Source organism: Phascolarctos cinereus, unplaced genomic scaffold (genome assembly GCF_003287225.1).
Source record: "Phascolarctos cinereus isolate Bilbo 61053 unplaced genomic scaffold, phaCin_HiC Scaffold_2;HRSCAF=192, whole genome shotgun sequence".
Classification (NCBI taxonomy): Eukaryota; Metazoa; Chordata; class Mammalia; order Diprotodontia; family Phascolarctidae; genus Phascolarctos; species Phascolarctos cinereus.
This window is the reverse complement of record NW_027555625.1, coordinates 94,781,248-94,803,040: the sequence shown is the minus strand read 5'-3', so window position 1 is coordinate 94,803,040 and position 21,793 is coordinate 94,781,248.

Here is a 21,793-nt window from a genome sequence, read left to right as displayed (position 1 = left end):
CTACCTTCGTGTCCCAGAATTGGTAAAAGTCATCAATTGCAAGCCAGATAGCCAAGGACATAGGAGAACCCTTTTAGGGAAGAGTAGTATCTACAGCCCCTATGAAATTCCTTGGGAGAGGGAGGGGTAAGTAAAACTCACCTGAATTCCCATCATTTCTGAGATTCTACACCCAGGTCAATTGTTACCTTCCCCCATCACCTTCCTCCACCCTTCCCCTTCCACTGCTCTTTAGTCATAAATTTAAGTTAGTAATGCCTGTTCATTGTTTAACTTCTGCCAATACCAGCTTTTTACACTGACAGTGTCTCTCTACCACATACATGACCTTAGCAATATGGTGGATTCAGGGGAAAGAGCCCTGGACCTTGGTTCTAGTTCCCATTCTGCCCTAACTAGCTGTATGATCTCGGGCAAGTCTCTTTAAAATGAGTGGGGATGGACTAGGTAACCTCTGAGTTCCATAGCTCAAATTTTATTACTCAAAGATATGACATTCCAGAGAACTGGGAAGAGGAGTGAGGCCCGAGGTAAAGGCTTAGGAGTAGAAACCAAGGACAATCCAAATGTCTGTTCCCCAGAGCCAATCTAGATGCAATGTCTTTGCCCTGCTGCTGCTAAGTTTTCCTGAATGAGGACAAAGTTCAGTCTGATTTGTTTTGGATTTGTTCTACAGTGTTTACTGAGGTTTCTAGGAAGGAGTAAATGCATTGCCATATTCCTTTCTCCTAGGTTAGTGTGGGTGCTGTAGTGCGTGGGGGGAATGAATGTATATATACTAAATTAAAAAGCAACACTTCGTGTTTTAATACTGTTTTTATATGTTTATAGCCCCAATCTTATTTGAGATATCTTCAAGAGGCTTCTGGTGGTACACTGGATAGAGTATTCAGCTTGGAGTCAGGAAAATCTGAGTTCAAATCCAGCCGCCAAACACCTAATAGCTGTGTGACACCGGGCAAGTCAGTGAACCTTGGCCTCCCTCAGTTTGTTCAGTTGTAAAATGGAGATGATAATAGCACCTATCTTGCAGGGTTGTTCTGAGGATAAAATGAAATAATATTTGTAAAGAGCTTTGTAAAAATAAAACATTATATAAATGCTAGCTATTAATAATGATTACTATTTAAGTCTCATAACAATACTATGGGGTAGGAATAATATTCACATTGTCAAGCAACCAAAGAGATGGCGATTCCCCAAGTTCCACAGCTGAGACTCAAACATGAGTTTTATGTGGCCAGGTCCAAAGCTCAAGCTACCATGCCATATTGCTGTTCCTTTAAAATAGTAGACTTTTCCAGGTCTCACTCCTAACTCTCCTGACTTTCTGTACCACACCATAGGAGCTTTTTCATCCTGGAAGCTTACTTAACCCCTAAACTTCACATATTGTAAGTACCTCTGATTTACTGGTCCACTCTAGAACCTCCATCTTAAGGAAGATGCCCAGGCCAGCCACACCTTCAGTCCTCTCCAGGCTGCACCCCTGAATCTCTGGACTTTCTGTGCTATGCCCCAGGATGGGATATTTTCATCTCTTCCTTTTTCAGCTTCCTTTGTGTGTTCTTTCCCCATTAGAATGTAAGCTCCTTGAGGCCAGGGACTATCTTTCTGCTTAAACTGTATTTGTATTCCCAGAACTTAGCATGGTGTTTGGCCCATAGTAAGTGCTCAATGTTTATTGGATGGGGCAGCTAGGTGGTGCGGTGGATAGAGTGCCAACCTCAGGAGGAACTGTGTTCAAATATGACCTCAGATACTTTAACTAGCTGTGTGGGCCTGGGCAAGTCACTGAACCCTGTTTACCTCAGTTTCCTCATCTGTAAAATGAGCTGGAGAAGCAGATGGCAAACTGCTCCACTGTCTTTGCCAGGAGTTGAACACGACTGAAATGACTGCACAAAGCAAAGCACTGATAAATGCTGACCGAATGACCCTTGGCATGGATCACTTGGTCGATTTGTCCCTTGAGCTGTTGGGAGTCTTTTTATGTCCCTTCTTTTCCTTCATGCTGTCCTTCCTCTCTCCACCCCAGCCCTCCAAATAAGCTAATGAGAAGATCCTTGATGGCCTCTGTCCCTTAGAGAAAGTCAAGCAAATTCTTATGCCTTGGAAGAGATTGGGTCAGGTTAGTTCTTGAGGTGTCCTTGGAATGTTTCTATGGCAGAATTTTTCTGTAAGTGGCTTCATTCTTTCCAAGATAGGTTGAACTAAAGAGTTCATAAATGCAAGAGAATTAGCAACTTTTCTTATTTTGTTGAATATTTTCAAATATATTTTATAATTTCACAGAATGACAATTTTATTAGAAGGCTTAATTTATGTGTTGACTGGCCTATAGAAGAAATGTGCATCGGTATATATTATTTAACAATATAAATAATTTAGACATTGATTTTCCATGCTCTATTGTTGTGCAAATTTTCTTATCCCTGAGAACACGGAAGATTAAAATGTTTCACATGCACATTATGATATCATGACCTGAGTACTAACATCATCTTTTCCTGGTGCAGTGATTTGAAACCCTTACCCCTGATCTGAAGCTGTCTTAGGTTCAAAAAGCAACTCGAAGATATATTTACCTACCACCACCTATTTTTAACCATTCTCAAAGAATTTTTTAGGCTTTTGGGAATTGTGTCCCCATGACAAAATCTTGCCACGACCTTAAAGAAAACTAGATTTCAAAGCTTTTCTTGGTGGTTCATTGTGGTATTTAAGCATTTCTTAATTAAACAAGTTTAAGGAAGCTCTTCTTTATACATCTGGTCAAGATTCTTGTAGTCTGGCCCTACTGAATTGCAAATATTTTGGATTTGGAGTAAGAGCTAACATTCATCAGTGCTTACTAGGTGCCAAGTACTGTGCTAATTACTTCACAGTTATCTCATTTGAGCCTCACAACAATCCCCATTTTACAGATGAGAAAACTGAGGCAAACAGCGGTTAAGTGACTTGCCCAGGGTCACACAGCCAGTCAGTGTCTGAGGCCAGATTTGAAATTGGGTCTTCCTGACTATAGGCCTGGCAGTAGCTCTGTGACCTAGGAAGTCACTTAAGCTCTCTGGACCTCAGTTTCCTTATCTGTTAAATGAGGGGGTTAGACTAAGTTCCTTTCAGCTCTACATCTATAATCCCTTGGCCATCTGGCTCCATTCACCATCTGTGAAACTCTCTTCTGGGAAAAATCAAAGGAAGGAACAAGATAGGTAATCTCTGATATCAGGAATAACAGTCGGCTATAATGGAATATGAGGTCAGATTCAAGAGCAGGGGGCAGTCCTAGGCTAGGGACTGTCTATCAGGCAGCCCCAGAAAAGTTAAGGTCAGTGATTCTACAGACTCTGTTTGCCTTTTAATGCTCCCTCATCTAGGTCAATGATCTCAGCTCAGGCAAAGGATTCAATCGGAACAGCCCCTGTGGCTAGGAGTAGAGGCCAGGCAGGAGGACCTAAGGATCAGGAGCTGCTGTAGGAGCAGACCAGGACAATTCCTCCAAACGCAGCTTAAGTCCAATCTCTCCGGTTTGGTTCACTGAGAGGAGCAGCCCAGCTAGTCCCCACCCCCTTGTATCACACGGATGGGAATCTCTGTGTGTTTCCTAAGGCTCTTTGTTTCAAAGCAAGTTTACTCGAGCCAGAGACAAATGGGGGTGTGGTAGTTCCTTAAATTAAAAACAAAACAAAACAAAACAGAACAAAAAATTCAAACAATGAAAGGATTGCACCGACCTTTCCCAGGCAAAAAGAGCACATTTGAGATGAAGGAAAAAGGCTTTTGTGCCTGCTACACAGATTCAAAGTTCAGTGACTGGGTGGGAAAATAATAGAATGGCTAGTCTCAGGGACCCCCAGATCCAGAATGCACCTGGTTGTGCTGGGCTGGGGTGTGTGTGTGTGTGTGTGTGTGTGTGTGTGTGTGTGTGTGTGTGTTGGGGGGGAGAGATACAAGAAAGGGGAGCCTGGACTGCCAGATTTGGAGCAGCTCTGCCTCAGGCTTGAGTGCTACCCCTAGTCTCCGCCTTGGGAAGCATTCCAGAACTGGGGTGAGAAGCAAAGCTAGATCACCTGGACAAAGAGGGCCCTCCCAGCACCCATACTAGCCCTGGGAACTCCCTAAGTCCAACTGGCTCCCAACCAGCCTGACCTGGGGAAAGGAGTGTGGCCAATGCCCCTCTGGGGCTCAAGTGGCTCTGTGGTGGAAAGAGAGGGATCTCTCTTAATTGTGACATTGCCTGCTAAGCCAGGAGTTCATCATAGCTTTATTCAAATTGTCGTGCTGCAGGATTCCTCGCACATTTGGGAGGTGAGCCCTGGTGAGGGTGAAGTGATTCTCTAGTCTTTCCCAGCCTCCTCCATGTTCACTGCCCCCAGTGACTTTCCAAATGCCAACAAGGAACACAATCCAGTCCAGCAGGCGCTCTGAAGAGCTTTTCTTTGTTTAAAAGATGGTGGGAGGGGTAGGGAGTAGGGACCTCAGGCAGACGTTTCCAACTTGACTGTCACCATCTAGTGGTAAAACCAGATGGAGCAGCCGAGAAGACGTTTTCTCCAAAACTATGGTCCTACACAAGCTGATTTTCTTGCTATTACTCACCCACTAGGGATTTACGAAATAATTGAAGGTCACATGGGCACTGAATGAGCTATGACACGAGGCTAAATCAATCAGTCAATCGACAAAAATTTACCAGGCCTTATCTAGACGCTGACTGTCGACGGCTGAAAAGGTCCATCCCTGCCCTCCTGGAGCTCATATTCTGATACAGGAGAGAGACAAAAGGAAATAACCATGTGCACACAAGACATAGCCAGAGTAGATGGAAGGTAATCCCAGAGGGAAGAAGGTAGGGAAGGAACAGGAAAAGTTTGTTGGAGACGATGGGATCTGAACTTGGAACTGTTCTGAAGGAAACCAGGGATGCTAGAATGTGTACAGGGAGGTCAGAAGGGAGAGCATTCCGGGCATGGGGACAACCATTGTAGAGATACATGGAGTGTGAGAAGTGATGATCATCGGGCTGAAAGGGAGTCCACCTAGCACTGATTCTCAAGCATTGCTTTCAAGGGCTTTGTTTTCTACGAGGCCGTAATAACTAATCTGAATGATGCTGAAATTCTCCACCAATTTCCCATGACATAAAATAGTGATTAAAGAGATGGAGATGTAGCATGTCTTGTTTCAACTGGTTAGTAATGCTATTATGTTTGATGAGTATTATTAAAGGATCCCTATGATTATAGGATACCTGTTATTATTGTTATTATTATTTAGCATTTATAATGTATTCCATGTTTTCAAAGCACCAGAAGACCATTATCTCTTCATGCTTCACAAACACTCCAAAGGTGACAAGTCCATTTTAGAAAAAGGGGAAACCGAGGTACTATAATTCACACAAAGCTGATTGATTTCTGAGTTAGCAGAAATAATTTCTGCCTGGCTGATTATTGTAGAGTCAGAAGTGTCATAGTTTCTGTGAGAATGATAAATGCATAAACTAAATTAGAAAATTAGTTATTTTCATCAGGTGTTGCTGATCCACAAGAAGGCTAGTCAAAATCATTTTAAAATACAGTTGATACATGTTTTCATGGCACATCATTGTCGCTCATAGGTTTTTATTTTATTTTTGCATGATAAATACAATTTTTGTGTGGTCACAAGTCTTAGAACACAAAAGTCTCTGAAGAATTGGAGTCGAGAATCGCCCAAAAGGCAATGGAGAGGATTGTGGTGCTACAAAGCAGGATGTCATGAAAAAAAAAGATGAGCAAAAAAAAAAAGGGTGGTTTGGTCATGGGAAGAAGAGATAACCTGTGGACCTTCGCTGGCATTGTCATGTCAAGAGAGGGTGAGGAAGGAACCTAGCTGTCAGGTGGTGACCTTATGGGAAAGCACAGGAAAAAATGAACACTAGTTACAAACCAGTTACCCACAAGTGGGTTGTCATCATTAAAACCACACCCAAGAGATCACAGATCCATTTTTAAAAACCACTCATTCAAGTACAATTAGAATGTTAAGTTTATGAAGCTGCTTTGACTAGAGTGTAAAGCATTAAGAAATACTGGTGAGCAAATTTGTTTTTAAGAAAAACAGTTTATTTATTGGGCAAAGGGGACAGTTTTTAAAAGGTCTCATAAAGAAATCTGGCAGCTAGGAGGTACAGTGGACTCCAGGTACAATGGAGTCAGGAAGCCTTGAGTTATGATCCAGCTTCCTGTGCCTACTAGTTGTGTGACAGCTATCTGCCTCAGTTTCCTCAATGATAAAATGGAGAACAACAATAGTACCTGCCTCACTAGGTCGTAAACTGCTTAGCACAGTGCTAGAACAGAGGGTGAAAATGTTGATTTCCTCTCATTCTTCCTTCCTCCTTTCCCCCCTTTTTTTTAAAGCCTGATGCTCTTTGGATTTTGAAGATAAGATGAAGCTCAGTTCTCTGTACTTACTTGTTGAATGGCTTAATTTGGGTGAAGTTTTTGTTGTAGTTCAATTGTGTTTAGCTCGACAGGATTCCACGGCATTTGTCCATGGGGGTTTCCTGGCAAAAATACTGTAGTGGTTTGCCTTTGTGTCTCTATTTTATAGATGAAGAACTGAGGCAAATAGGAGTTGAGTGACTTGGCCACAGTCACACAGCTAGTAAGTGTCTGAGGCCAAATTTGAACTCAGAGCTTCCTGACTCCAAGCCTGGTACTCTATCCACTGCACCACCTAACTGCCCCTCTCCCTCCACCCTTTTTTTTTTTGGGATAAGATTAATCTCCCTTTAAAAGAGATTTTTTTCCTTTCTTCAAATTCATCTATATAATTATTCAAATTTTGTTCAGTTGATTTTCCCACTGGTCTCTCTATGAACCCATCCTCCCACCCTCCACCTCCTTTCTAACCAATTTGCTCGATGAGGAAGGCAGAGAGCAGGGAGAGGAAATACCACCAGAATAATGTCAGAGAGAAATGGGAAGTCCAACTTGAGCAAAATAACAGTTTTCTTTCCTGACAGGACTGTAATGGAAAAAGCCTTAGATCTGGAGTCAAAGGACATCTGGGTTCAAATACTGGCTGTGCCTGTGTGACCTTGGGAGAGTCACTTAACTTCTGCAGATCTATGTCTTCATTGGGAAAATAACGGAGTTGAACTAGATGACCACTAACCTTTCTTCTGGCTTTAAATCACCCCCCTGTATGATCCTAGAACTCTGACCTGAATGTCCTACCATCCCAAGCAAGTTCAACCCCTGGGAGAAAATGGAAGCAGGCCAAGTTTGTTTCTGGTGCTCTCTTATTTCCCTGTTTGATTTTCCATTTCCTCTTTCTTGTCTCCAACAAGGGAAGATGATTTAACCCAAAGGGTCTGCTGTTTAGAAGCAGAATTTCAGAGACTATAATAGAAGAGATATTTTAAAGTTAAATTATAACCAATAAACATTTACTACATACTTACTATATGAATAATACTATGTTAGATGAGAGAGGGTTTCTTTTGTCCTTCCCTCCCCCCCCCCCAACATGGGTTAGGCTTGTTTTTCCCTAAAGGGTGACAAAGCTGTCTTTCAGAATCCTTTGACTGAACTTCTTGGTAGCCTCTGATGATATTGGGTGACTTTCTCATCATCTATGAGCATAAAAAGACCCACATACATGGATGTCTAGGTCCTTCAGACTTCAAGGTTGTGCAGAGGTAAGGAGACATTACCCCTTGCCCACACCCTACCTCACAGATGCTTTTCCATATGTAGAATAGCTAGACCAAGTCTGCCTTAGCTAAGTGTCAGAGCATCCTTTCTAGGTGATGGCTAAATAATCTTCTTTAAGTTAACTATTAGATGACTTCTGAGTACCTCATTTAGTCCCAGAAGCAACTTGAACTAGGAGGATAAAGGCCTGAGTTAGGCCCACCTTCAACATTAGCCCAAATTAACCCATTCAACCAGTTTATATATTGAGCATTATGCTAGGTAGCTAGATGGCCCAGTTACAGCCTGGAGTCAGGAAGACCTGAATTCAAATCTAGCCTTAGACACTTGCTAGCTGTGTAACCCCAGGCATATCACTTAACCTCTGTTTGTCTTAATCCACTGGAGAAGGAAATGGCAAACCACTCCACAATCCATGGGGTCACAAAGAGTCAGACACAAATGAAGAACATTATGCTAGGCACCGTGAGGGATGCAGAATCAATCAATCCGAACAATCAACAAGTGGCTATCACATATGCCAGGCACTGTACTAGATGCCAAAGATCCAAGATGAAAATAAAACAGTCTCTGTCCTCATGGAACTTATATTCTATTAGAGTCAGTCAGTCAATAAACATTTATTAAGTGCCTACTACATACCAGGCACTGTGCTAAGTAAGCTCTGGGAACACAAAAAGAGGCAAAATGCCATCCCTGCCTTTAAGGAGCTCACAATCCAATCACAAACAAACAGATAATGCAAACAAGCTACATAGAGAGAGGATATATAGGAAACAATTAGAAGAGAGAAGGCCCTAGAATTAAGAAGGATTGGGAAAGGTTTCCTGTAGAATACGGGTGTCAAATTCTAAGACAGGGGCCACTAATCCACATGTAAGGATATCTGTGGGCCACATATTGACTCAGAAAATCACATTAGTTTATCTACATTTTATTATTTTTATTTGTTTTGTTAAATATATTCCCAACTATATCTTAATCTATTTCCAGCATACAGGGTAGTGTGGACCCCACATGGCAGATGGCCCCCTGTTTGACACCTCTGCTGTAGAAGATGGGATTTTATTTGGGATGTAAAGCCAGGAAAACCAGTAGGTAAGGCTGAGGAGGGAGAATATTCTGGCTTCTTTTTTTTTTTTGGTTAGGCAATGGGGTTAGGTGACTTACCCAGGGTCACACAGCTAGTAAGTGTTATGTGTCTGAGGCCAGATTTGAACTCAGGTCCTCCTGAATTCAGGGCCAGTGCTCTATCCACTATGCCACCTAGCTGCCCCCGAAGGAGAATATTCTGGACACCTGGAACATCCAGAGAAACTGTTCAGAGATGAGAGATGGAGTGTCTTGTATGAGAAATGGTAAGGAAGCAGTATAACTGGATCAAAGAGTACGTGTTGGGGAGTGCAGTGTAAGAAGACTGGAAAGGTGGTGAGGGCTAGATTATGAAGGACTTTGAACGCCAACTAGAGAATTCTGTATTTGATCTTGAAGGCAATAGGGAGCCACTGCAGTTTATTGAATAGGGAGGTGACATGGTTGGACACGCAGCACACACACACACACACACACACACACACACACACACACACACACACACACACACATTAATAAATACAAAATATAGACAAAGTAAAATGCAAGGTAATTTTGGTGATGGTAAGATTTGGCACCTAGTAGAGTACCTAGCATATATGATAGGCACTGGGTTCTATACTGGAACCTCTACACTTCTCCCTCTGTTCTACTTCACTTGGTGATCTCATCAGCTCTCATGGGTTTAATTACCATTTCTATGCTGATGATTCTCAAATCTACCCATTTTCTGCCTTAACATCTCTGCTGACCTCCAGTGTCCCATCTCCAAATGCCTAGACACCTTGAACTTGATGTCCAGTAGACATCTTAAATTCAATATATCCAAAACAGAACTCTTTATCTTTTCCCCTAAACCCTCTCCAAATCCTACCCTCCCTATTACCATAGAGGGCCATACCAGTGGCTCAATCCTCCTGGTCCCTCAAGCTTACAATCTAGTAGTTGTCCCGGACTCCTCAATATCTCTCACTCCCTACATCCAATCTGTTGCCGAGATCTGTTGATTTTACCATTGCAACATTTCTGAATCTTTCCCCTTCTCTCCTCTGACACTGCCACCCCTCTAATGCAGATCCTCATCACTTCAGGCCTGGATTATTACAACTGCAACTAGTAGCTCTGTCTGCGTCAAGTTTCCCCACTCCAACCCCATCCTTCACTCACCTGCCAAAAGTGCTCATTCTAAAGCTCTGAATGTGTTACCTTTCAATAAATGCTAATAGTTCTCTATCTCCTCCAGGATCAAATATAAAATCTTTTGTTTCATTTTTAAATGAAACAATCTGTCCCCTTCCTTCCTTTATACTTTACACCCCTCCACATGCTCTGTGATACAGCAACACTGACCTAGTTGCTATTCCTCTCACATGACACTCCATCTTTTGACTCCCAACTTTTCATTGCTTGTTTCTCATGCCTGGAATGCTCTTCCACATGGCTACTAGACATCCATTTCAAGGTTGGAGATGTGAGACTGGAAATCAGCAGAGAGGCTAGGGCAGGATAGGTAGATTTGAGAATCATCAGCATAGAGATGATAAATAAATCCATGGGAACTGATGAGATCACCACATAAAGGAGTATGGAGGGAGAAGAGAAGAGGGCCCAGGTCAGAGCCTGTGGGACACCTATGATTTGTGGGCATGACCTAGATGAGGATCTACCAAAAGAGACTGAGAAACAATAGTCTCCTTTAAGATAGGAGGAGAACCAGGAGAAAGGAGTGTCCTAAAAACTTAGAGAAGAAATAATCAATGAGAAAAGGGTGATTAACAGCATCAAAGGCTACAGAGAAGTCAAGAAGAATGAGAATTGAGTAAAGGCCACTGAATCTGGCAATTAGAAGGTAATTTGCAATTTTGAAAGGAGTAGTTTGGTGAAGTGATAAGGCTGGAAGCTGGCTTATAGAGGGTAAAAAGAGTGAAAAGAGAGAAAGTAAAGGTCCCTATTATAGTTGGCTTTCTCAAGAAGGTTAACCACAAAGGGTAGAGGAAATACAGGATGATAGTTAGCAGGGATGGAAGGATCAAAAGAGGGTTTTTTGAGGATGGAGGAGACATGGACATGTTTCTAGGCAGTAGGGAAGAGCCAGTAGACACAGAGAGACTGAAGATAATGCAAGAGGTTAGAAGAGACAGAATTGAATGGAATTAATTGCTTGTGCAGGTAGAAGTGTTTGCCTTGGTAAGGAATAGGGCCACTTCTTTGAGTTATACATGAGTAGAAGAGGAGATAGTGGCATAAGACATCTGAGTGATATGAGACAAGGAAGAGAGAAGAAGAGATAGTTCACAGTGAATGATGGCCTCATTATTTTTCGAAAAATACAAGGCAAGTTTCTCAGCTAATGTGGGGAAAGGTGAAGGCAGAAGAGCTATAGGAGGTTTGAGGAGGGATAAAAAGGTTTGAAAAAGCTGCTGTGGATAGTGGGATAGTGAGTTGATAAGGGACGATATACATCTAATCCTCAATTAGCTTACAATATAGTTGAGGAAACGAGACTCATATACTCGAAAATTTAAATATAGTACATGATAACAATATGGGAATGGTCACAAAGTAGTATATGATTAAGTGCTATGTGACTGATTCCGATAATAAGAATTTGGAGTAGTGAGAGATCACTGTGGGCTGGAGGGATCAGTGCATTGGAAGCTAATGAGTAGATTAGTCTAGCTAGAATAGCATGTCTTAGAATGCCTCTTGGTATCTCAATGGATTTTACCCATGTGAGTTTCCATCAGTGGAGATCCTAACCCGTCTATGCCTTCTTATCCTATGCAATTCTTGTTCACTGAATAATAGGCTTGTGACTGATGATTCACAACTTGCTTGCTTTTCCCAGTGGACTACTTCATTTTGAGGCTAACTAGTACAAGATTGTTTCATAGGTTCCTATGCATGCCCCATGGAGGTCTCTGGGTGAAGGATTTTCAAGGTGAAGGTCATAGAAATGCAGGAATTGTGGCTCCTGGAAGGGTTACTCTCCATGTCTTCACTGGCTTCTATGACTGGTAAAGAAATTTCTTCTTCTACCATCAAAGAAGCCAGCAGCCATGAGGCGCAGAGTGAATGTGATTCCGTCTAGCTAAACTGAGGAGGAGCATCATGGTCAGCCAGGGATGAGGATCCTGGCAACATCAAAGTGTTGACCAAGAATTCCAGTGCCCAGGGGTATAGATGGTATGAGTGACAAAACCATCAACTCACTGAACTCACAGAAAAGAAGAAGTTTGCTTAAGCACCTGAGCTTTCTGTTTCTCAACTTTAAAGTATGAGATAAGGAGGATGAAATTTTGTTGTGGAAAGGAACTGTGTACTTACTTTTTTTTTTAACTTCCATTTTGTCTAATCTGATGAAACTAAGATATTTCTTGCGTAGATGCTATTGATTGTTAGCTCAAAGACAAAGGAGTAGATAGTAGGTGATCAAAATTGGAGGTCTCACAAATACATCTAGACCAAAATCAGAATCTGGGTTAACTTAATGTAGGGAACAGAGCCAGTGGGTGAGCGATAACCGGGCCCTCTTAAAGGTCCCGATTCAGAGAAATAGACAACTTAAATATTCATAGTGCTGCTGTGATGTTCAAATCTCCTAAGACAATCCACTTAATATACTGGAAACCTTGCTGTAGGTCTTTTTATATCTTAAAGGTACCAATGGAACACTCATTCTATGATCTGTTATCCCTAGCTCACACCATATGCCCATCTGTTTTTCTGACCATACATATTTTCCCTGGGTGGTCATTGTCTCCCCAGCTGCCTAGTATAGTACCTTACACATAGCAAATATTTAACAAATGTTAATTGAATTGAATTGAATGATATGGTGGAGAAGCCTGAAGTTTGATTACTTTCCATTTCTTCCATCCAACAGCTTGTTCAATGAGACCTCATCCTTAATTGGATAGACAGAGAGACTGCATTTAAATAGTTAGACAAAGTGACTGTAGATTCTTTGGGACAGTCAAATGCTTAAGGGTTTACGTGTATATATCTAGAGACAGGGTAGACTTGGTCTAAGGTTAGAGGGCTGGCCTTGGAGTCGGGAAAACTTGGATTCAAATGCTGTCTCTGACACATACAAGCTGTATAACTATGGACATGTCACAACTGCTGCTGCAAGGTGGAGGGTATTTCCACATTGGGAGTTCCCTACAATTCCCTACGATGATGGAATCATAGACCTGAATTCACCACTTCCCCTCCCCCCCGCCAAATATATGTGTATGTGTGTGTGTGTGTGTGTGTGTGTGTGTGTGTATACATATATATTTCCAGGAGGATCAAGCCCATAACCAAGAAGAGGAAAGTTTAGCAGAAAAAAAGAAAGTAGTAAAATATGTTTGATGTGCCCAGTTACCCACCCTCAATTCTCTCCTACAAAAATACCTACTCCCTGTCCCAAACAACTGTATTATAGGTTTCTTCTTCTTGTTCAGTTGTGAATGACTCTTCACGACCCCATTTGAGGTTTTCTTCACAAACATACTGGAGTGGTTTGCCATTTCCTTCTCCAGCTCATTTTACAGATGAGGAAACTGAGGCAAACAGGATTAAGTGGCTTGCCCAGGGTCACACAATAAATGTCTGAGGGTGGATTTGAACTCAGATCTTCCTGACTCCAGACCCAGGGCTCTATCCACTGTACTACCTAGCTGCCCAAAGGTGGTGGATAGAAGGATAGAAAGATATGTCCAAGGTTTTGAAGATAACCATTCCATTTCTTATGCTTCCTCTTTTTCTAAGTCACGACTAGAGATTGAATTAACATGTAGGCAGAATACCAAAGAAAAGAATATGCAATTACTTTTTTTGTGGATTTTTTTCTTGTTTAGTCATAGGAAAAGAATTTTAAGTATGTATAATACGTTTATAAGATATAATATTTTGTAATTTTAAAACATCCTCCTCCCCACAAGGGTACAGGGGGAGCTGCAGAGATAGGTTGATAAGAGGGCAAAATTATAAAGGAGCTGAATTATAAAGGGTTTGTCAAAGACACTCATAGCTCACCATTTTCTGTTGTCTTCCCCTACCTTCTAATCTTCTACTCCAACCTTCATAACCCTTCCATTCCTTGAAAACAGACCATATTCCACAGTCAAAGAGTGGCAGTTGGTAAATTTAACTTATTTAAAGAAATTGATTAGAAAATGTTTGTCACTTGGAAAAGATAAAGCTTAATCCCAAAGAAGATTCTTTAAAGGTAGAATTTCAGACACTCAGGTAGATTAATCAGGGCAGACATATTTGGAAAATGGAGGCCTTTCCACAGCTTCTCAAATTATACCATGCATGCAGGGGCTGTTCATAAACATTTAACAAACAGCTCTCAAGAATACATTACATCTATAGCACACACATATTTGTATATACTCAATGACACACTTTTAAGTTTAATCTTCGTCATTAACATTTTCTCCATCACTTTAAGTCTAGACAATTAGCAAAACAATAAATCATGCTCTGATTTGTAGCATTTGTCCATTTCTGAGGTAGAAATGCTCACAATGAAAATTTTGCAATCAGCTCCCCCAGAGTGGGGCATTCCTGCCTATAGGTGACTGCTATGGGCAAAAAAATAAATAATTAGCCAACAGATAGCTATCTTCTGCTGATCAGCCTTAATGTTTTGTACTGCCAAGAAGACACTCTCTGTCCCTCTACCCCGACCCACTCTGCCAACACCTACCCTTTTGCCTGATTCAAACTAGCTTCTTTTCCTCAGTGTGGTACACCAAATGACTCATAAATAGGGAATAAAAATGCCTGCTGCAGGGTCATTGTGGGGTTTGATTAATTATAGCCATGAGGGTCCAGAGCACAAAAACATTCAGTGAAAACAGAACACGTAGGTGCCCTGCAGGGATTGGTATATTTGCCACCCAGAGTAGGATTTGGTGAAAGTCTATAACTGTGGTGGAAACAATACAGATTGAAGGTGTGTAAGTGACCATAAAATAATAAATAATAATACATAAAACCAGTAAATCAGCAAGTCTTCACTGAGTGGCTGCCATGTAATCAGCATAGCATTCTATACTTGGAATCACAAAGATCTGGCTTCAAATCCTGCCTTCAACACTCTGTAGCCATAAACAAGCCATTACATCTGCCTGAGCCTCAGTTTCCTTACTGGTAAAATGGGTACAATAATCAGTATTTACCTAGGGCTTTAAGGTTTCTTTAAGGTTTGCAAAGGAAGGAAACAAATAGTTATTAAGCCAGGCACTGCGCTAAGGGGCTTCACGATATTATCTCATTTGGTCCTAACAATAACCCTCAGAGACAGATGCTATTATCCCCATTTTTCAATTGAGGAAACAGAATTTAAATGACTATCCCAGGGTCACACAGCTTAAGTAAGTTGTCTGAGGCCAGTTTTTAACTCAGCTCTATGAGACTGACTATGACCCAGCACTCTACTTACTGCACCAACAAGGGGGTGTAGTGCTGAGATAATGTATATTAATCAGTGGAACGTCAGTTTCTTGAGATGCAAGCACGGTTGTCATTTTTGTCTGTTTCTCCAGAATCCTGTACAGGCTCTAGGTGCTCTTTACAGAACTGAATTGAATTGCTAATGTTCCTCAGGATACTGTGAAGTTACAAAGTCAAAAAGAATGTTGGATTTGCAGTCAGGAACCCTGGGTTATAATACTGGTGTCACCGCTAATTCATCTGTAAAATGAGAGGTTCATGCAAAAATAAAGGTTCTTACTCTTTTTTATGTATCTATCGCCAGTTTGGTAAACTGTCTGGTGGACTGCCTTCTCAGAATCACGCTTTTAAATAAAAAAAATTATAGATTACAATAGGATTACAAAGGAAACCAAAGGTTAGTGAAACTGAAGATGCAAATTTTTTTCCCATCTAACTTCGGGAATCCCCTGAAAGATGGCCTTTGAGGTCCTGAACTTTCAGCTCTACATCTATGATCTTCTTACTAGATCTTTTTATGACCTTAAACAAGCCACATAATGTTCCAAGTTACAACAAAACAAGACAAAAGAAAATGGTTAGAGCATTCTCTACACGCTCTCCGTGGATGCAAATAAGCAACCAAGGCCAAACCCAATGGGGAGTGGGGGAGCCATGAGTGAACAATACAGGCCAGCGAACGACTGTGTTAAAGTACCTACCACAAGTGTTGTAGGACAGAAGGATATCAGAGGGAAATAAAGGGAATGTTAGAAACGTGGAAACTACGCGCAAGTTGCAGAGGAAGCGGCTGGGACCTTGTGGTTCCATCCGCTCCGGCCAAGGGCCCAGGCCAGTGGGGACTAGTGTCTGGTCTTTGCTGGCTTGTGGCCACTAGGTGTCTCTGCCATGATGTGGAATCAGCAGTCGGGGGGAGGAGGGGAGGAGGGGAGGAGGGGAGGGGGGAGGAGGGAGGAGGGGAGGAGGGAGGGAGGAGGAGGGGGGGGGGGAGGGGGAGGAGAAGCCTCCTGCCCTAGGGCTGTGCAGCCCGCACGACCCTCCCAGCCTTTAGCCTAGGCGCTCCTAGAAACATAATGAGTGCGGAGGATTCTCCGAGGGTCCAAGAAGCTGAAGGCTGAGGCCCAGCCCAGAGATCCTAGGAGGAAGAGAGGGAGGGGAGAAGGGAGGGAGGGAGGACGTCAAGGCCCTGGCTAGACAAAGGAGCCCCCTCCCTCTTCCCCAGCCCCGCCAGCCACCACGTGGAAGGGAGTGCCTCCACTCAGCCAGCGACCTTTCCATTTCCACCCGGGCTCCGGCTCGGCTGGGGAAATGCCTACCCCCTTTGTCCTGGCGCCCGGGGCTCTGTCACACGACCACGGCCAGAGGACAATGGGCCAAGGCTCTGGACCGAAGGCCCCGGACTTCCTTCCCCCACGCCCCTTGCAGCGTGGGAGCCTAGCTGCGAACCAGAATGCTGGGGAGCTTCCGAGAGCGGAGCGGGAACTGCGGGGACTGAGCATCCCCGAGCCGCGCAGGGCGCCTCAAACTTCCCTCTGCGCAGTCCGCTGTCCCAGGCAGCACCCCCAGCTCCACTGTCCTGCCTCCTGCTCCCCCACCCCATGCACACACTCACCCCCGCCCCCTGCCCTTGACACCCCTCTGCAGAAGGAAGGGACCTGAGAAAAAAGGGAAGGGAAGAAGAAAAGAGGGAAGGAAAGAGAGAGGGAGGAGGGTGGAAGAAGAAGGGGACGAAAAAAGAAGGAAGGAAGGAAGAGAAATCGTGTGGAATTGTTTCCTGGCTAGCTATCTGTCGGTGTGGCCATAATTTGTATTCCTTTTTTGTTTTTAAGTGCGTATGGAGATGGGGAATGCACTCTGAAAATATACATACATACATTCATACTCGCGCGCACACACACACACACACACACACACACACACACACACACACGACAAGAATATTGAAACAGCCCATTCACTAACCCTTATCTGCTAGAAGGTGTTTCTGAACCTCTTGAAAACTCACAAACCACCTGTCATGGTGTATGTAAAGGTAACATGGTCCCTACCTTCAAGGAACGTCTAACCTGGAGAGGCAGTGCAGTATAATGGGAAAAACATAGCCTTTATACTGGGGATCTGGTCAAAAGGTCTCAGGTTCCCTATCTGTAAAAACAAGGACGTTTGACCAGATGACTTTGACCCAGTTCTGAAAGGGGCAGCTATTTGGGCATAGTAAGGCTATATACATATATGCTATTATAATAATTATTATCATTATTAAATGTCCATGATCAAATAATAGGGAGACAAAGGCATACACAAATATATAATATCAACTAAAACTTTTTCTTGACTCAGTTGCCATTATTGTGACCATAATTTTAATGTATGCCTTAAAAAATAATTTTCTATTATGAACTTAACAACTATCAACAGATATGAACATTTCAATTATATAAAGAACAACAACAAAAAAAAGATTTTCCCCCTTCCCTTTCCCCAATTTCTTATTATTTCCAGGGAATCACAATCCTCACCCCTGTTATATCACTGACTCTTCACTCTCATTTATTTCACATATCCAATCTTGTCAAATCTTGTTATTTCTACCTTTACTACATCTCCCCTAACCTCCCCTTCTCTCGTCTAGCACAGCCACCATTCTGGTGTGGGCCCTCATCACTCGTGGCCTGTATTATTGTAATATAATTCCGTAATATAATATAATATTGTAATATAATTCTTCTGGTTGGTGTACCTGCCTCAAGGCTGCCCACTCACTCAGCTGCCAAAGTGATTTTCCTATAATACATATCTGACCATGTTACCCCACTACTCAATAAACTAAGGTGACTCTTTTTTATCTCCAGGATCAAATATAAAATTTCCTTTGGCATTTAAAGCCCTTTACAATCTGACCCTTTCCTACCTTTCCAGTCTTTTTACAATTCACTTCCCTCCATGCCCTCTACAATACAGCCCTCCATGCCCTCTACAATACAGCCATACTGACCCACTTACTTTCCTTGCTAGACGATCCATTTCCTGACACCATGCCTTGAGTGACTGTCCTCCACACCTGGAATGCTCTTCCTCTTCATCTTCACCTCCGGGCTTTATTGGCTTCCTTCAAGAGTAAGCTCAAATTCTACTTTCTGAAGGAGGTTTTTCTCAGTTTATTTACCCCACCCCAGCTAGTGCCTTCTTTTTGTGAATATTTTTCATTTACACAGTATGTATCTTGTATTGTACAGTTATTTGCACATTTTCTCCCCCATTAGAATGTTTCTTGATGAGAAAGCCTGTGTTTGTGCCTTTTTGTGTGTCCCTAGTGCTTAGCAGAATGCCTGACATATAGTAAGCACTTAACGAGTGCTTGTTTATTGATTAACTAGATTCAAATTCACAGGGAAAGATGAATTTTAGATAACTTTTTTTTTTAAAAAGCTTGCATTGTGGAGCAATCTTCCCTTGTAGACTGGCCAACTATGGTGTATTTTCAGGAGGTTGAGAAGATAATTTATTTCACACAGGGAAATCCAAACGGATAAAGAATACCTGGTATCCACACTATGATATGGGATTGACTAGAGAACTAACACATCTGGTCCATCAGTACCTGTAAACTGGACAGATGTTCTTTATAGACAATGGATTAGATTCAGAGTTGAGTAAGATGAAGAGAAAGTGAAACAGCTTCTATTTGGGAAATTCTAAGGTGCTTTCCCTGTTGTTCAGGTCATACCTATATGGTCGGATGGTTTTCCCTACTTTCTTACAGGTCAATATAGAAATCAGGTTGATTATATACCTTGCAGCCAAAGGTAGAGAAGCTCTATATAGTTAGTTAAAATCAGACCTGGAGCTGACTGTGGATCAGATCATGAGCTTCTTATTACAAAATTCAGATATAAATTGAAGAAAGTAGTGAAAAACCACCAGACTCTATATGTATGACGTAAATGACATTTCTTATGAATATGAAATAGAGGTGACAAATAGAGTAAAGAGATTAGATCTGGTAGAGTGCCCAAAGAATTATGAACAGAGGTTTGCAGTATTGTACAGGAGGCAGCAATAAAAAAAAATAATTCAAAAGAAAAGCAAGAAAGCAAAATGGCTTTCTGATGAGGCTTTACAAATAGCTGAGGAAAGAAGAAAAGGACAAGGTAAAGGAGAAAAGGAAAAATATACCCCACTGAACACAGAATTCCAGAGAATAGCAAGGAGAGATAAGAAGGCTTTCTCAAAGGAGCGATGCAATGGGGCAGCTAGGTGGCACAGTGGGTAGAACACAGGTCCTGGAGTCAAGAGGACCTGAATTCAAATCTGGCCTCAGATACATAACACTAGCTGTGTGACCCTGGGCAAGTCACTTAACCCCATTGCCTAGCAAAACAAACAAACAAACAAAGGAGCAATGCAAAGAAATAGAAGAAAACAATAGACTGAGAGATCACTTCAAGAAAAAGAGAGCTATGAAAGGAATGCTTCATGCAAAAATGAGCATGATAACAGACAAAAAATGGTAGAGTTTTAACAGAAGCAGAAGACGTCAAGAAGAAGTGGCAAAGAACTTAACATCACCAATAAGACATCCTGAAGAATGAAGCCAAGTGGGCCTTAGGAAGCATTGCTAACCATAAGGCTAGTGGAGGTGATGGAATTTTACTGAATTGTTTAAAACCCTAAAAGATGATGCTGTTAAAGTGCTGAACTCAGTATGCCAGCAAATTTGGAAAACACAACAGTGGCCACTGGATTGAAAAAGATCAGTTTATATTCTGGTCCTAAAGAAGGGCAATGCCAAGGAATGTTCAAATTACTGAGCAATTGTGCTTATCTCACCTACTAGCATGGTTATGCTTAAGATTCTGCAAGCTGGGTTTTAGCAATACGTGAGCTGAGAATTACCAGAAGAGCAAGTTGGTTTTCGAAGAGGCAGAGGAACTAGAGACCAAATTGCCAATATTCACTGTGTTATGGAGAAAGAAAGGGAGTTCCAGAAAAACAACATTTACTTCTGCTTCATTGACTACACTAAAGCTTTTCACTGTGTGGATCGTAATCAAATGTGGAAAGTCCTCAAAGAATACTAGATCATCTTACTTATCTCCTAAGGAACCTGTATGTGGGCCAAGAAACAACAGGTAGAACCAAAAATGGAACTGATTGGTTTAAGATTGGAAAAAGAGTATGACAAGGCTATGTATTATCACCTTATTTATTTAACTTATATGCAGAGTACATCATGTGAAATGCCAGGCTGGATGAATCAAAAGATGGAATTCAGGTTGCTGGGAGAAATATTAACAATCTCGGGACAGCTAGATAGTGCAATGGATAGAGATCTGGCCTTGGAGTCAGGAGGACCTGAGTTCAAATCTGGACAGTTGACACTTAAACTAGCTGTGTGACCCTGGGCAAGTCACTTAACCCCAATTGCCTCACTGAAAAAAAAAATGCAAACCCCCCAATCTCAGATATGCAGATGATACCACTCTAATGGCAGAAAGTAAAGTTAAGAAGCCTCTTCATGAGAGTGAAAAAGGAGAGTGTAAAAGCTGGCTTGAACATTAGCATCCAAAAAAACTAAGATCTTGGTAACTGGTCCCATCATTTCCTGGCAAATAGAGGGAGAAGAAAGGGAAGCAGTGTCAGATTTTATATTCATGGGTTCAAAGATCACTGCAGATGGTGACTGTAACCATGAAACTGAAAGACGCTTGCTCCTTGGAAGGAAAGGTATGGCAAATCTAGACAGCATATTAAGAAGCAGAGATATCACCTTGCCAACAAAAGTCCATATATTCAAGGTTATGGTTTTACCAGTAGAGATGTATGCTATGAGAATTGGCCTATAAGGAAAGCTGAGATCTGCAGAATCAACACTTTTGAATTGTGGTGCTAGAGAAGACTTTTGAGATTCCCTTGAACAACAAGGAGATCAAATCAGTCATTTCTTAAATAAATTGATTCAAACTATTCACTGGAACGCCAAATATTGAAGCTGAATTTTAAATACTTTGGCCATATAATGAGAAGACGGGACTTATTAGAAAGGAGCTTGATGTCAGGAAACATTGAAGTCAGAAGGAAAAGGGGAAGGCAGAGGATAAGATGGATAGATAGTATCGTGGAAACAATGAACTTGAATTTGGACAGACTTTGAGAGATTGTGGATAATAGAAGGGCCTGTCAGCTATGGTCCATGGGGTCACAAAGAGTTGGATACAACTGAATGGCTGGACAATGATAATACAGTGCTTTCAATAACCTCAATTATCTCTCTGAACCCAATATCTATCCTTCTCATACCAGTATAGTTGTATTGATCTTACATGACTGCAAATCATGAAATACCAGTCTCTGAAGATTCAAAAGTGAGATTCACACAAAGGTTAATGGAGAGATGTATGATGTTTCTGAGTGGCCTGCTCCATATTACCAACAATGAATTTTGATTAGAAGCTCTGAAAAGATACTATCAATGAGATAGATAACCAGAAAAGGAGATGAGCCAGTTGTTCAATGAGAAAGGATAATAATAATAATAA